The sequence below is a fragment of the Panthera tigris genome, chromosome D4 (assembly GCF_018350195.1).
Source record: "Panthera tigris isolate Pti1 chromosome D4, P.tigris_Pti1_mat1.1, whole genome shotgun sequence".
NCBI lineage: Eukaryota > Metazoa > Chordata > Mammalia > Carnivora > Felidae > Panthera > Panthera tigris.
The window spans coordinates 28,186,306-28,202,761 of record NC_056672.1 but is presented as its reverse complement, the minus strand read 5'-3'; the positions used below and the strand labels follow the sequence as shown (position 1 = coordinate 28,202,761).

General features: G+C 40.2%; 1 pseudogene; it reads right to left on the bottom strand.

The window, feature by feature from the left end:
* Positions 1-974: 974 nt before the first annotated feature.
* LOC102952278 lies at positions 975-6,629 on the bottom strand (annotated as a pseudogene).
* Between the last annotated feature and the right edge of the window lie 9,827 nt (positions 6,630-16,456).

Genomic DNA, 16,456 nt, shown 5'->3' with positions numbered 1-16,456 from the left:
GAAAGCATCTGAACTGCAGTCACCATGTCCTGTGAGCAACACCATCCATTAGGAGTATGTCACCAAGTGGAATAGAACATTCTCCCCCTAGTTTGTAACACACAGCTTACTAACATACCAAATCTTTTGAGGGCACTGGTGTCCTTTTTTCCTGTGACAGGGGAAAGGCAGAAACCTAATTCTGGCTATAATTGTACCGCCAGGTGCCGGGGGACACTGTGCAATAATTGACTTGTGGCCCTTTCTGTTTTGTGTGCTGTTGATCTTGGCACCTTGACTTTGGCCAGCACTTCTGTCCGGTGTGCAGGATTGAGGGGATCCCCTCCGCCTGAGCCCCTCTGGTCCTTGCACTCTGAAGACCCTAGAGGCATGGTAGCCATGGCACACTGCTGAAGCCCCAGAGAACTTCCAGAAGCCTCTCTGACCCAAGGCTGGCTTGCTCCTGGGCAGCTGAGGGAGGGCATGTCTGTGTCCCGCCCTCCACTGACTCCAGCTCACTCGTTCAAATGACCTTGAAGGCAGTGCTGGTGAAAAGCTGCTCAGTCCAAAGGGAGACAAACTTAGAAAACACAACCATTCTGAAAACTCCGAAGATGCACTTTGGAACTTTTCACAAGTTTAAAAAATATACATAACTTTGAAAAGTACACAAGCTTCTAATATCTGAAGTTCACACATCAGCCAGCTCTTCCTGGTTTCCCTCACATCGGCATCTGCACATGTTCTCAGAGTCTTGGTCTGAACTCCCAGGACAGTGTGGAGTCCTTCCTAAGGGATGTTCAGAGACCAACTGTGGCAGACTGCATGTTCCAAAGACGGCCCCAGCCTTGTCTTCATCCCACACGCCCCTCTGCTCAGTGGCCTTGGCTCTCCCCATCATGAGGTAGGGTCTCAGCCCGTCTCCGGGTCCCTGGGCCATCCCTAGTGACAGGCCCCAAATACCTGCAGGAGCAGAGTCTCACCAGGGAGCAAGGTCAGGCCATAGGAGTCTGGAGCTCCTTGTGAGCATCCTGGCACACCTGTTGTTGGGACTTGAACTCGGAGACGCCTTCAAACTGTGGGAGCCCAAGCAATGGGGAGGGCTGGGCAAGCGCTCTGGTCACCAGCCCAGGCTGAACGCCCCGCCCACACCTGCATCTAGGACATCCCACCAGTGGGCCTGCGTGGACACCAGCCATTCCCAAGCAACAAGGGGTTCCAGCTCTTGGAGAGACTTCCAGGAAGAACCATGCCCCTGAGCCCAGGTGGGAAACGGGAGAGACGGTTTTTGACAAAATCACAGAGCTGCGAGGATTCCGAGAGTGTGTTTACATTAACAGATAACCAGTCTCTCCATTGCTTCCCCAGTGGTGCCCCCCTGTCCTAAAACCCTCGTGTGGACCCAGCCTCATCCCCCCGCACCCTCACCTCACTCTCTTTCCATGTTCTCTAGATACACTGTCTCTTTTCTCCGGGGTTCTGAGCCCGAGCCTCTGCTCAGACACCCCTCTTTTCTCCTGTCCCCCTGACTGGCTCCTCTGGGTTCTCATCAGACACCTCTTCCTCCTGCTGTTCTGAGCCACCTCCTCCCCCTCCCAGCACCTGCTCCTCCTGGCGGTTGGGGATGTGCCTTCCACCAGGTGATGGCTGAGACCCAGCAGGTGCTGCATCAGTTTGGTTGTTCCAATACAATTTCCCCCTGGCAGAAGGGATTCCAGTGGGGAGTCCCCACCTCTCCTGTGACTGCCCCTGACAGCACTGTCAGGGAGCCCACAGAATTTCCCTGCACACACCACATTTGTCATTTTAGGTTAAACAGTTGGAAATGTAAGCGTCTAGGAGGGAACTCTCATGGAGGGTCCTTCCGGCATGACAGGTAGCCCAGTCCAAAGGGACTTGTCTCAAGGTGCTGGAGGTCTTGTGGGCTGAGACCTGCTGTCTTCCACCTCATGTGCTCATGACCGGTTACGGGGTCTATTAACTACAACCTTACATCTTCTCCTCATGCTTTCTGAGTGGGAACATGAGTCAACCTGCAGAGAGAAAATGGAACTATGTGCTTCTTTAGCCTGCGAACAGTAGGCAGAATGTCTTCTTTTAATCAATTCCAGGCTTGAGTAGCTGGGTGTAAATTAGGCCTCAGATGATCACTTTGGATGTCCTCACCTGTCTGCTACCTCTGAGGCCCAATTCTATTTTTGAAGCTGGCCTCGTGTCTGGGGTTTACCCTTAACCCTTGTGGACCCAAGGTACACATTCCTGTAACCCACTGCGTCCGGTTCTTCCTCACCCGCAAAGAGGTTACATGATCTTCTCTGGCATTTGGGGAAGATGCACCTGAAACTGACCGTGACATCTGTCCTGTACTTGGGTGGGTTGTAACCATTTGGGTCAAATGACCATGATCTTTAAGGCACTATTCTACCTTGGAAATTCAATGTATGTATGTTCACTTTTCTAACATGTCAAGTTTTTCCTCATTGAAAGAACGTACCTTTGTCCTTACAGATCATTGTTCATATTTTGCTCTATTCAAGTGTTGGGATGGACACAGCCAAAGGGCAGCTGCCATGACATGTGCTTATTTACACTACAAGAACCAGACACCATCCAGCATTCTCCTAGTGGGCCACTGGCACATTCTGTTACATTCCTAGACACCAATAGCATTTTTAACTCTATGAAAATTTAATTAATTAAAAACTTACCCTACTTCCACTTTGAAATGTCTTTATTTTAAAAGGAAAAACTTCATACATCATTTTAAAATATGCAGTTTTGGGGCACCTGCATGTCCCAGATGGTTGAGCGTCCAGCTCTTCATTTTGGCTTAGTTCATGATCTCAGGGTCCTGGGATCAAGCCCAATGTCCATTGGGTTTCACACTCATCAGGGAACCTGCTTGAGGATTCTTTCCTCTCCCTCTCCCTCTGCCCATCCCCTTGCACATACACACTCTCTCTAAAATAAATAAATCTTTCAAAATAAGTAAATAAAAATAAAAGATGAATTTTACAAGTTATTTGATAAGTTCATACAAAGCTATTTACAGCAATAATGAGAGAGTTGGGAACATTACCGGCATAAACTGTCACAAAATCAATTCACAACTTGGATCTTCAACCGTTCAAGTATTTTATCTCACACAGTAAGGTCTGGTCACTGTTAAGATAAAATCCTCTTCAGCAAATTCTGTCCCGAGTCAAGCCTTTTCTTACACTATCATCTCACACTGTAGGAAAGCAGGCCCTGGTTCCACAGGGGTTGTCCCGGTCCTTGACCATCAGTATGTAGCGGATGATGTACCCCAGCTGCAAGAACACAGGGTTTGACATTTTACTCAAACAATCAAACACATTTATCTTCATGAACAATAGTACCTGATACTGAGCAGTGCACCACATGCCAACACAGATTTAGGAAGAATCAGGAGAGGCCATTCTTGTTCATGGTTGGGTTTTAACCCTGCACAGAATTCTATCCCAAAACCTTTAATGGACTGCAACATGAGCAGGAAAAGGAAACTCTTGGGGCCAGATGTGTTTCCAAAATAAGAAAAAAATTTCCATTTCCAATTTAGAAATATAATGGTATCATAATTATATCAATACCCTAGAAAGACTGAGACAGTATCCTTTTTTATAATTTTTTTTAATGTCTATTAAGTTTTGAGAGAGACAGAGCACAAACAGGGAAGGGACAGAGAGAGAGGGAGACACAGAATCCGAAGCAGGCTCCAGGCTCTGTGCTGTCCGCACAGAGCCCAAAGAAGGGCTCAGACTCACAAACTGTGAGATTCTGTTCCGAGCTAAAGTTGAATGCTTAACAGACTGAGCCACCCAGGCACCCTGAGTCAGTATCTTAATGTTATCATGAGATGAAAATGTCTGTGTTCCCCCTAAGTGAGGTAAACACTGCTGGGATTTCAGAATTGTGCTCAAAGGGTTTGAGGATCTGCATCCAAGCACTGATTTATAAAGGGAAATCTTTTCAGTTCCAAAGAGAAGTATTTTTGGCATTTTATACCTGTTCTTGACAACCTAATATTTTTTGTTATCCAATTGTTCTCCTTCAAAGTCATAGCCAACCACCAGAACACTGTGATTCAGGTTTTCACTGCTGCTCTTTGGATCATAGTAGATACCTGGAAAAGGAAAATTCAATGTTGGGTTGAGAACACCCCAGATACACGTGATAGTAACTCAACCTATCAACCATAGTATGGGAAACATGTCAAAACTAGTTAAAATGACACAAAGGCAGATAATATTTAAAAGACATCTTTTTTGAGCTATGCTAATAAGTTAGGTTCTCATCTAATACTGGAATCAATACAAAGTGGTGCACTCTCATTTTTAAACAAGTGGATAAGGGCACCTGGGTGACTCAGTTGGTTAAGCATCTGACTCTTAGTCTCTGTTCAGATCACGATCTCACTGTTCATGAGATCCAGTCCCACATCAGTCTCTGTACTAACAACGTGGAGCCTGCTTAGGATTCTCTCTCTCCCTCTCTTTCTCTGCCTCTCACATGCTCATGATCTCTCTCGCTCTCTTTCTCTCAAAAATAAATGAATAAACATTTTTAAAAAGTTAAAAAAAATAGATACATCTGGATGGCTCAGTTGGTTAAGCCTCTGACTCTTGATTTCAGCTCAAGTTATGATGTCATGGTTCGTGAGTTTGAGCCCCACATCAGCCTCTGCACTGACAGTGTGGAGCCTGCTTGGATTCTCTTTCTCGCTCCCTCTATCTCTGTTCCTCCCACACTTGTGCTGTCTCTCTCTCAAAATAAATAAATTAATTTAACAAATTTAAAAATAAACAACTAGACAAGAGGCATAAAAAACCATTTGTGAAAATCTTCTCATTCTACTTTGAGGATGTCAGCCTAGAGAAGAGCACAGAACACAAAATTACCTGAGCCAAGGGCTTTGTTCCAATTTTTTGTAGTAAAATCATTCAGAAAATTTGAAATATGTAATAATTTGTAAAATGGAAAGTAAGGTAAGGTATACTGATAGAATTATGTCATCTTTAAGTATACTTATGAAGTGCTGAAAATATGGGGAATATAGATCCAGTCATGTCAATGGATACATCAGGCACAAATATTACATGTACAGAATGAACAATTGTGTTAAATCCAAACCCAGAAAAATTCTACATTAAATTCTACATACCAAAGAGTCAATCTTGTCATATATCATGGTGGTTTTCCCACTTCTCTGCCCACATTTCTACATAGATAAATGTTTACCTTTTTTCTAGAACTAGAAAGAATGTAAAGTTGCATCGATAGCAACAGAGATGGGCCCCACACTTGCCTCTGTGATCATAATCTCCCAGCCCATAGACTCCCAGGAGATAGTCTCATCAGCAGCTGAATATTCTGGATTGTGTGAAAGGCAGGATTCATCCTTTCAAAGGGAAAGGGAAAGAGACCTGATCACTATGATCCACCTCCAGGAGAAAATGAGTGCAAGACAGTTTGTAGCTGAATGGTTTTCAATTCAAGTTGGGTATTAAGAATCCCAGGACCTGATATGCTATTGGTTGTTTTGAAATGAACAGTAGAAGGTGTCTATTTAAATAAGAAATTCATGGTCTACCTGCCCTGAGAAATTTTTCATTCTGGAGAAATCTGTACTATATATAAGACAGCATGTATATCACCACATAGCAGAGATGTAGGAACAGTAATATGGTAATGATATGAGCAGAGAACTGTGCAAGGCTAACAAATTTTAATGACAGTTCTGAAAGTTTGCAGATACTAAGACTACAATCTAAAATGAGAATATTAAATATGATATCTCTGCTTCCTTAAAATGTTCAACTTTGATAGGAAGATCAGGAGCTCTGTTTACCTGTGCAGGATAAGAATAGGACCTGTCTGAGCCCAGGACTCCATTCTCCTTAACACACTGGAAGACACAAGCCACTAGGCCACCACTGAAGCCTCCATTGCCTTTAGACAGAGAGCAGTCCACCAGGTTCTTCTCACTCAGAGAAACAAGTTTGCCAGTTTTCCGGAACATCTGTCCTTCAAGGGCACCAGTTGCACTAAAAATCCAACATAAGCCACAAACCTAATTATAAAGCTCTCAGTCAACAAAACAAATAGTAAGATTTGAGAGCATCCCATACATCTGAAACTCTGTTAAAACATAGCGAACTGCACATTGTTTCTCAGTCTACCATAGCAAGGACACTGATTCCTTTTGCCTTTATTCTTGAGAGGAACCTGCTAAATATTGTCACACCTGATCCTTCACGGGAGTTACATAGCCTTTCTCTCTCCAGTCCACAGATGAAGGGATCTCAGCAAAGAGAGATGCTCAGAATACTTTCCCCTTCTTGTGCTTCTGGATTTGAGGGCCATTCGTCACATGCTTGAATTCTTCATTGGTCTTCAAGAAAAAGGAAATAGAATGTTAACAAGCAGGAGATTTTTTTTTGGTATAGTACCAGGGAGATGAAGCACAAATGGTCAGCAATTCATGCCACACTCACTATGTCACCAATGTCACTCATTGCCATCATGAAGCTATGTTTCCCTTGGTCACATTCCTGATTGTGCTGTTCAATCATTTTTATATTCCTCTCACTCACTCCTCTCCACCCTTTTTCATCCTGCAGAAAAACAAATAACCTATCATCTTTATTTCTTCTTGTGTGTGTGTGCTAAAGATCTAATTTTATTTTATATTTTAATTATCTTTTATATAATTCCAAGTTAGTTAACCTGCAGTGTAATAATGATTTCAGGAATACAATTTAGTGATTCATCACTTACATATAACACTCAGTGCTCATCCCAACAAGTGCCATCCTTAATGCCCTGAACCCATTTCGCCCATCCCCACCCTTAACACCCCACCAACAACCCTCAGTTTGTTCCCTGTATTTAAGAGGCTCTTATGGTTTGTCTCCCCTCTCAGTTTTTATCTTATTTTTGCTTCCCTTCCCCTATGTTCATCTGTTTTTGTTTATTAAATTACACATATAAGTGAAATCATATGATATTTGTCTTTCTCTGACTGACTTATTTTGCTTGGCGTAATTCACTCCAGTTCCATCCATGTTGTTGCAAATGGCAAGATTTCATTTTTTTGATCCCCAAGTAATATTCCAGTGTGTGTGTGTGTGTGTGTGTGTGTGTGTGTGTGTGTGTTTATATATATATATATATATATATATATATATATATATATATATACCACTTATTCTTTATCCATTCACCTGTCGATGGACTTTTGGGCTCTTTCCATGCTTTGGCTGTTGTCAATAGTGCTGCTATAAACATTGGGGTGCATGTGCCCTTTCAAATCAGCACTCCTGTATCATTTGGGTAAATGCCTAGTAGTGCAATTGCTGGATGGTAGGGTAGTTCTATTTTTAATTTTTTAAGGAACCTCTATACTGTTTTCCAGAGTGGCTGCACCACTTTGCATTCCTACCAGCAGTGCAAAAGTGTTCCTCTTTCTCTGTCTCTTCACCAACATCTGTTGTTGCCTGAGTTGTTAGTTTTAGCATTTCTGACTGGTGTGAGATGGTATCTCATTGGGGTTTTGATATATATTTCCCTGATGATGAGTGATGTTGAGCATTTTTTTCATGTGTCTGTTAGCCATCTGGATGTCTTCTTTGAAGAAGTGTCTATTCATGTGTTTTGCCCATTTCTTCACTGGATTAGTTGTTTTTTGAGTGTTGAGCTTGATAAATTCTTTATAGAATTTATCTTTATAATAAAGATAATACTTGCAACTGATAATACACACAACCCCACTTGCAAATATCTGTCAGTTACCTTTTAGTTTTATTGGTTGTTTCCTATGCAGTGCAGAAGATTTTTATCTTGATGAGGTCTCAATAGTTCATTTTTGTTTTTATTTTCCTTGCCTTCAGAGACATGTTGAGTAAGAAGTTGCTGTGGCCAAGGTCCAAGAGGTTTTTGCCTGTTTTCTCCTCGAGGATTTTGATGGCTTCCTGTCTTACATTTAGATCTTTCATCCATTTTGAGTTTATTTTTGTGTAGCATGTAAGAAAGTGGTCCAGGTGCATTCTTCTGCATTTCGCTGTCCACTTTTCCCAACACCATTTGCTGAAGAGTCTGTCTTTATTTTATTGGATATTCTTTCCTGCTTTGTCAGATTAGTTGGTCATGTTTGTGGGTCAATTTCTTGGTTGTCTATTCTGTTCCACTGGCCTATGTGTCTGTTTTTGTTCCGGTACCATACTACTGTCTTGATGATCACAGTTTTGTATTATAGCTTGAAGTCCAGAACTGTGATGCCTCTGGCTTTGGTTTTCTTTTTAAACATTACTTTGGCTATTAGGGGTCTTTTCTGGTTCTGTTCAAATTTTGGAATTGTTTATTCTAGCTCTGTGAAGAATGCTGGCATTATTTTGATAGGGATCCCATTGAATATGTAGATTGCTTTGGGCAGTAGCGACATTTTAACAATATTTGTTCTTCCAATCCACAAGCATGGAATGCTTTTCCATTAGTTTGTGTCTTCTTCAATTTCTTTCATAAGCTTTGTATGGTTTTCATTGTATAGATTTTTTACCTCTTTGGTTAGGTTTATTCCTAGATATTTTATGGGTTTCAGTACAATTGTAAATGGTATCAATTCCTTGATTTCTCGTTCTGTTTCTTTATTATTGGTGTATAGAAATGCAACCAATTTCTGTACATTGATTTTATATTTTGTGACTTTGCTGAATTCATGTATCAGCTCCAGCAGTTTCTTGGTGGAGTCTTTTGGGTTTTCCATGTAGAGTATCAGGTCTTCTGCAAAGAGTGAGCGTTCAACTTCCCCCTTGCCAATTTGGATGCCTTTTATTTCTTCTTGTTGTCTGAGGCTAGGACTTCCAACACTCTGTTGAAGAACAGTGGTGAGAGTGAATATCCCTGTCGTGTTCTTGGCCATTAAGGGAAAAAGCTCTCAGTTTTTCCAAATTGAGGATGATATTAGCTGTGAGTCTTTTGTATATGGCCTTTAAGATATTGACCTATGTTCCTTCTATCCTTACTTTCTTGAGGGTTTATCAAGAAACAATGCTGTGTTTTGTCAAGTGTTTTCTCTGCATCAATGAGAGGATCAGGTGGTTCTTATCCTTTCTTTCATTAATGTGGTATGTTACATTGATTGATTTGCAGATACTGAACCAGCCCTGCATCCCAGGAATAAATCCCACTTGATTGTGGTGAATAAATCTTTTAATGTATTGTTGGAACTGGTTTGCTAGTATCTTGTTGAGAATTTTTGCAACCATGTTCATCAGGGAAATTGGTCTGTAGTTCTTCTTTCCAGTGGGGTCTTTGTCTGGTTTTGGAATCGAGGTACCTTTGGCCTCCTGGAACAAGTTTGGAAGTTTTCTTTCTATTTCTATTTTTTGGAGCAGCTTCAAAAGAATAGGTGTTGACTCTCTTTAAATGTTTGGTAGTATTCCCCTGGAAAGCCATCCTTCCCTGGACTCTTATTTGTTGGGAGATTTTTGATTACTGACTCAGTTTCTTTATTGGTTGTGGATCTGTTCAAATTTTCTATTTCTTCCTGTTTTAGTTTGGTAGTTTATATGTTTCTAGGAAGTTGTCCATTTCTTCCAAACTGGAAGAATTATATGCCAATTTGTTGGCATATAATTGCTCATAAGATTCTCTTATTATTGTTTGTATTTCTGCAGTGTTGGTTGTGATCTCTCCTCTTTGATTCATGATTTTATTTATTTGGGCCCTTCTCTTTTTCTTTTTGATCAATCTGGCTACAGGTTTACAGTTTTGTTAATTCTTTCAAAGAACCAACTCCTAGTTTCATTGATCTGTTCTACTGTTTTGTTTTGTTTTGTTTTTTTATATCATGGCTTTCTACTCTAATCTTCATTAATTTCCCTTCTTCTCCTGGTTTGGGCTTTATTTTCTGTTCTTTTTCAAGCTGTTTTAGGTGTAAGGTTAAGTTGTATATCTGAGACCTTTCTTCCTTCTTTAGGAAGGTCTGGATTGCTATATACTTCCTTCTTATGACTGACTTTGCTGCATTTCAGAGGTTTTGAGGTGTCATGTTTTCATTTTCATTGGTTTCCATATACTTTTAAATTTCCTCTTTAATTTCTTGGTTAACCCATTCATTCTTTAGTAAGGTATTCTTTGATCTCCAAGTATTCCTGGTCTTTCCAAATTGTTTCTTGTGGTTGATCTTGAGTTTCATAGCATTGAGATCTGAAAATATGCAAGTCATGATATCAATCTTTTTGTACTTGTTGAGGGCTGATTTCTGAGGCAGTATGTGATCTATTCTGGAGAATGTTCCATGAGAAGTCGAGAAGAATGTGTATTCTGCTGCTTTAGAATGAAACATTCTGAATGAAACTGTTAAGTCTATCCGGTCTAGTGTGTCATTCAAAGTCATTGTTTCCTTGTTAATTTTCTGCTTACATGATCTGTCTATTGCTATAATCGGGGTGTGGAAGTCCCCAACTATTATGGTATTATTATCAATGAGTTGCTTTATGTTTGTGATTAATTGATTTATGTATTGGGTGCTTTCATGTTGGGTACATAAATATTTATAATTGTTAGATCTTCTTGGTGGATAGACCCCTTAAATATAATATAATGCCCTTCTTTATCTCTTGTCACAGTCTTTACTTTAAAATCTAGTTTGTCTTATATAAGTATGGCTGCTCCAGCTTTCTTTTGACAACCTTTAGCATGATAGATGGCTCTCCATCCTCTTATTTTCAATCTTATAGTTTCTTCAGGTCTAAAATGAGTGTCTTGGACTCAACCTATCGATGGGTTTTGTTTTCTTATCCATTCTGATGCTTTATGTCTTTTGATTGAAGCATTTAGTACATTTACATTTAGAGTGAGTATTGAAAGATATGAATTTAGTTCCACTATATTGCCTGTAGAGATGGTGTTTCTGGTAATATTCTCTGGTCTTTTCTAGTCTTTGTTGCTTTTGGTCTTTGATGTTTTGTTTTATCTTTCTCCACTGAGAGTCCTCCTTGAAATTTCTTGCAGGGCTGGTTTAGTGGTCACAAATTCTTTTAGTTTTTGTTTGGGAGACTCTTTATCTCTCCTTCTGTTTTGAATGAGAGCCTTGCTGGTTAAAGAATTCTTGGCTGCATATTTTTCTGATTCATCACGTGTAATATATCTTGCCACTCCTTTCTTGCCTGCCAAGTTTCTGTGGATAAGTCTGCTGTGTACCTGATATGTCTTCCCTTATATGTTAAGGACTTTTTTCCCCTTGCTGCTTTCGTAATTCTTTCCTTGTCTATTTTGTGAATTTGACTATGGTATGTCTTAATGATGGTGGGTTTTGTTGAATCTAATGAGAGATCTCTGTGCTTCCTGGATTTTGATGTTTGTGTCCTTTTCCAGATTAGGAAAGTTTTCCACTATAATTTTCTCACATATACATTCTGCCCCTTTTTCTCTTTCTTCATCTTCTGGGATTCCTATGATTTGGATGTTATTCCTTTTTAATAAGTCACTGAGTTCTCTAATCTTGTATCATGATCTTTTGCCTTTGTTTTCCTCTTATTTTCTCCTTCACCATTCGCCATAATTTTATCTTTTTTTAAACATTTTTTAAATGTTTTTATTTATTTTTGAGACAGAGAGAGACAGAGCATGAGCAGAGGAGGAGCAGAGAGAGCGGGAGACACAGAATCTGAAGCAGGCTCCAGGCTCTGAGCTGTCAGCACAGAGGTCGACACAGGGCTTGAACTCACAGACTGTGAGATCACGATCTGAGCTGAAGTTGGATGCTTAACTGACAAGATGTCCTTGTCTTACAGATCTAGTCTTCACTGGAGCACAGAGATCTGGTTCCAAAAATAATCCAAAGAATGCCAATCCTTTTTACTAATCCAAAAACCTCCCTTATTTATCTCAAAAGTCTTACAAGTATTGTAAAAGTTCTTGCTCAACGAGATCAAAAGTCCTTCTAGAAAGTGCTTGCATTTTTTTCCTTTGCCTTCAAAATATAAACATTCAGTGTTCTGCTGGTCTTCTCCAGGAATTTCTTATCTGGGCCATCTCTTCACAGTGCAGATTCCAGGGAGACCATTGTTACCAACAAACATGGAAGGCAAAGCCATTTAAAACTTGATTTGCCAAGGATAAATAAAAATCTTAAGTGTCTTCTCTACAAATATTAAAAACAAAAAAAAACTTTAGCCATCTAGACCAACAATCTTAACTTATTCTATCGGGCAGAAAAATAAAAACAAATCCAAACTTAAAAGTTTTTTTTTAAGATTTTATTTTTTAGGTAATCTCTACACCCAACATGGGGCTTGAACCAACAACCCCAAGGTCCAGAGCCACATGCTCTACCAACTGAGCCAGGCAGGTGCCCTGAAACTAGTCCGTTTTATACCTATTCCACGACAGTAATTTTACAACAGAGGCTATACGGTCTGCGACTCTGTATGTTCACATGCATCTTTATATGTATGACAAATGCCTCTACATTCGGATGGCATTGCTAAAATTATTTTGTGAAGACCTCTATTTAGTTGCTTTGAAGGCAAATGACATTAAGCACTGGGCATTCTAAAACTCCAAAGGTAGAAACTAACCCAAGTGCTTTCAAATTCAAAACATCTAAGAAATTATTTGATATTAAAGGTACTTTAAGGGGAGCCTGGGCGCCTGGGTGGGTTAAGTGTCTGACTTCAGCTCAGGTCATGACCTTGCAGTCCATGAGTTAGAGCTCCATGTCAGGCTCTGTGCTGACAGCTCAGAGCCTGGAGCCTTCTTCAGATTCTGTGTCTCCCTCTCTCTCTGCCCCTCCCCTGTTCACGCTCTTTTTCTCTCTCAAAAATAAAGACTAAAAAAAATTAAAGGTACTTTGAGGTTGATGGTTTAATGAACACAAACACACCTTTAGAGTTATCAACAGTAAATAAACAGACTTTTATTCTACCTGAGTTTACTAGCCAAATAAGTTATGTTACCTCTTATAAGATCTCCCATCCACAAAAAACACAATAGCTTAAGATAAAACTGACTTTGTCTAATGCTTAATAAAGCTTTGTAAGTAATCTGCACATAATTGTTAAAAACAAGTAGATTAAATATCACGTTTTGGAGTAAATTTTTTAAATGTGTAGGTGCCAAGAGCGGGCTGCCCCATCATGGGCAACCTAGGCATAATATTTGTTTTTGAGTTAAAAGCAATCAAAACCCAGCTAATTCAGGAAAAACTCTTTACCAACACCTTCAACTATCTGCCTATAGTAGGAAGAGGGAATTAAGAGAAATTCCTCCTTAACTGAGAAATTAACCTGCACAACAAGACAAACATTGTTTTCCAAACATCTCCTCTCACCTGCCTGCCGGTGGTCTCCCTCCTCTTTGTATCCCCAGCCTTCACCCTTCTCCTCATCTCAGGATGTCAAGTGAGCCTCATGTCACCTGTTATTAGAATTCCATGCCAACATGTATTCCATGTATGTACAAAACTAAATTTGATTTTCTCCTGCAACTTTGCCTCACATCAGTTAGATTCTTAGCCCAACTTGAAGGACCTTAAAGGACAGAAGAAATTCTTCCTTCTGGTAACTAACAAAGTTCAACCAAGTAAATTGGGAGATCTAAATGGCTTTCTGAAATCCTTCATGAATCAGGCAGGACCCCACTGAGCATGTAGAGATGTGCATCCAGGAGTGGAACAAAATGGAAGATTTTTATAGAAGGGGATGTCCAGAAAGTTATTAGCAAAGGAATAGGATTGTTCCTGGAAATGTTTTTTTTTAGGGGACAAAGCGTGGTTTCCACCTCACCTCTTTGAGGGAGGAAGAGAACCCAAATGGCTGACTCATTGGACTAGATTGAAAAGGTCCTGGCTGATGGGTTAATATTATATTGGTGGGGTAGATGGAAACTGCAGTTAGGTTCTGTATTAAGAACCAGTTTGGGAACTCAGCTGAAGTGACATTTTGGATTAAAATGACTACCTCTGAAGAGTATTGCAAAGATTATAGAGGATAAGTTATATGGCAGTCAACATACAATCCCTAGCATGTAGCTACTACTCTTAATGATGTTCTGGAATTTAAGAGAGCCATTATCATCAAAACACCCTTGTTAGGGTCATATCTTAAGATATATCACTGAAGATTTTAGATATATTTTTAGATATATCACAGTCCAAAAATACTAGGACACATGACAAGCCCTTGAGGTCTAGGGAGGGCAGAGCACCTAAAGTCACAAGACCCAGCAGAGATGGACGTAAGATTAGGGTCAGAAGGCCACAACTCTCTCAGCTGGAGCCATTCCAACACACTGCCTCAGGTGTGCTCTGTGCTTAAGGTTGGATGGAGAATGAAGGATTAAGGTGCACGTGGACTCTCTCAACCAATCCAGCTTCCATCATCATGGCTTTCTGCCCAGATTTTCTTTCCTTATTGAGCCCCCAAGTGGTCATGGTGCATGGAACTAGGCCACCTGTGGGTAGATTATTGGGCAAAATGCAGTGCTGCCTCCTGGATTCACCTCAGTGAGACTTGCTCATCGGTGATCAAGCTGGTGTTCTTCTCCTCTTTTCTTGCACGCTCACAGAAAAATAATTGGCAGGTCAAAAACTACTTTCTTCACTTCTAGTGGATTCACTCTCCAAACTGGGCTTGTCAGCAAACATGAGTCGACAGTTGCCTTAAAATTTCGGTGTCTAGGTCTTGACCTATTTGTAATCTAATGGAAAAGGTAGTTGTTTTTTGTGAAAATACAGAGTATGTGAATGTCTAATTATCAAGTGAAACAACTAACCAAACCAGCGACCTGACTCATGAGCAATAGTGTCTCATGTTGCTTACATGGTCGTCCTGGGGATGGGACAGGAATGCATTATTTCCCTGTCTTGTTTCCCCCCATTAGAGCTTTCATGAACAACTTGGCAGGGGCTCTTTTAAAGGATTCTCAGAGGGACCTTGGCCATTGTCCTCCCAGCAATTTCTTCTGTTTATTTTTTAATTAAAAAAATATATAATCATTTTGAAAATATGACAAAGTTCTGGTGAGATTAAAAAAAAAAAAAAAGGATCCAAAATTCCAGTCTACTTCTTTGTGGCCTCATGAAACCAGTAGACAACTGGGATTTATGGCTTGCTCAGGAATACTCTGTTTTGACTAATGGCCTTTGATCATCGTAATAACTTTTATCTAATCTTGCAGATGAATGAACTAAAACTTAGAGAGTTTTGGGAACTTCCTTAACAAGCAAGCAGGGGGCCAGGATTTTACCTCAGTAGCTGTAAGCTGTGACTCCAGATCAGACAGCACGTAGCACCGCAGGGCTGTGCCAGACCCAATATGGATGGCCGACAATTGGTTAAGATAATGGAAGAGAATTGCAAAGGACAATAATGTTTTATGCTGCAGTCCAAGGGACGTCACACTTCCTCCCACCACCTCCCCAAAGTTCATACCCTAGGCACAGTCCCTAAAATGGTAGTTTGGAGAATTGTTGCCGGGCATGGGAAAACATTTGTAGAAATCAGAATCTTGTTTTTATGATGATCAGTACTAGAATCTACTATCTACAAAGCCATGTGACTGGAACATATATGCTCTATATAATCACTTCATTTTTACCAAAGATATTCAAATTAACATTCATTTATTTGCAAAATAAGTCTAGTTTTTAAAAATACTTGTCCTGTTTATTTACCTAAGAGTAGCAAGAATAGTGATTGGCATATGACTTCACTCATATGTGGAATTTGAGAAATCACAACAGATAACATAAGGGGAGGGAAGGAAAAGTAAGATAACAACAGAGGAGAAGGCAAACCATGAGACACTCTTAAATACAGAGAACAAACTGAGGGCTGCTGGAGGGGAGGTGGGTAGGGGGATGGGTTAAATGGGTGATGGGAAGTAAGGAGGACACTTGTTGGGATGAGCACTGAGTGTTATATGTAAGTGATGAATCATTCGGTTCTACTCCTGAAGCCAAGACTACACTGTATGTTAACTAACTTGAATTCAAATAAAATAAATAAAATAAAATAAAATAAAATAAAATAAAATAAAATAAAGTAAAATAAAATTTAATAAATAGTGATTGATCATGTAGGCTCTTTAAAAGCTGCTTTGATGGAACTTTTCATAGAAATTTCTCTATTGAACTTTTAATAGCTTCTCAAGGCCAGAGGCCAAGGTAATTACTTGCCCTCAGAGTTCACCTGCAATACCTATAGATTTGGGGGGATTCCTCTCTACTCAAGGTTCCCCAAATATCCTGAGGTTCCTGTACCTGTCAGGAAGTGACCTTCTTTACTCAGTAAGGCTGCTGGGAACTCTAAACCAAGGTACCTGGCTGATGTCTTCACGGGGCTTAATAGGCTCCATAAAGTCAACCTTAGTTCCTTAAAGCTGTCTGGTCAGGTCTGAGTCTGTGCATGTCTTTCTCAGGTAGGACATTCCCGTCAAAGCCTTGGTAATGTAA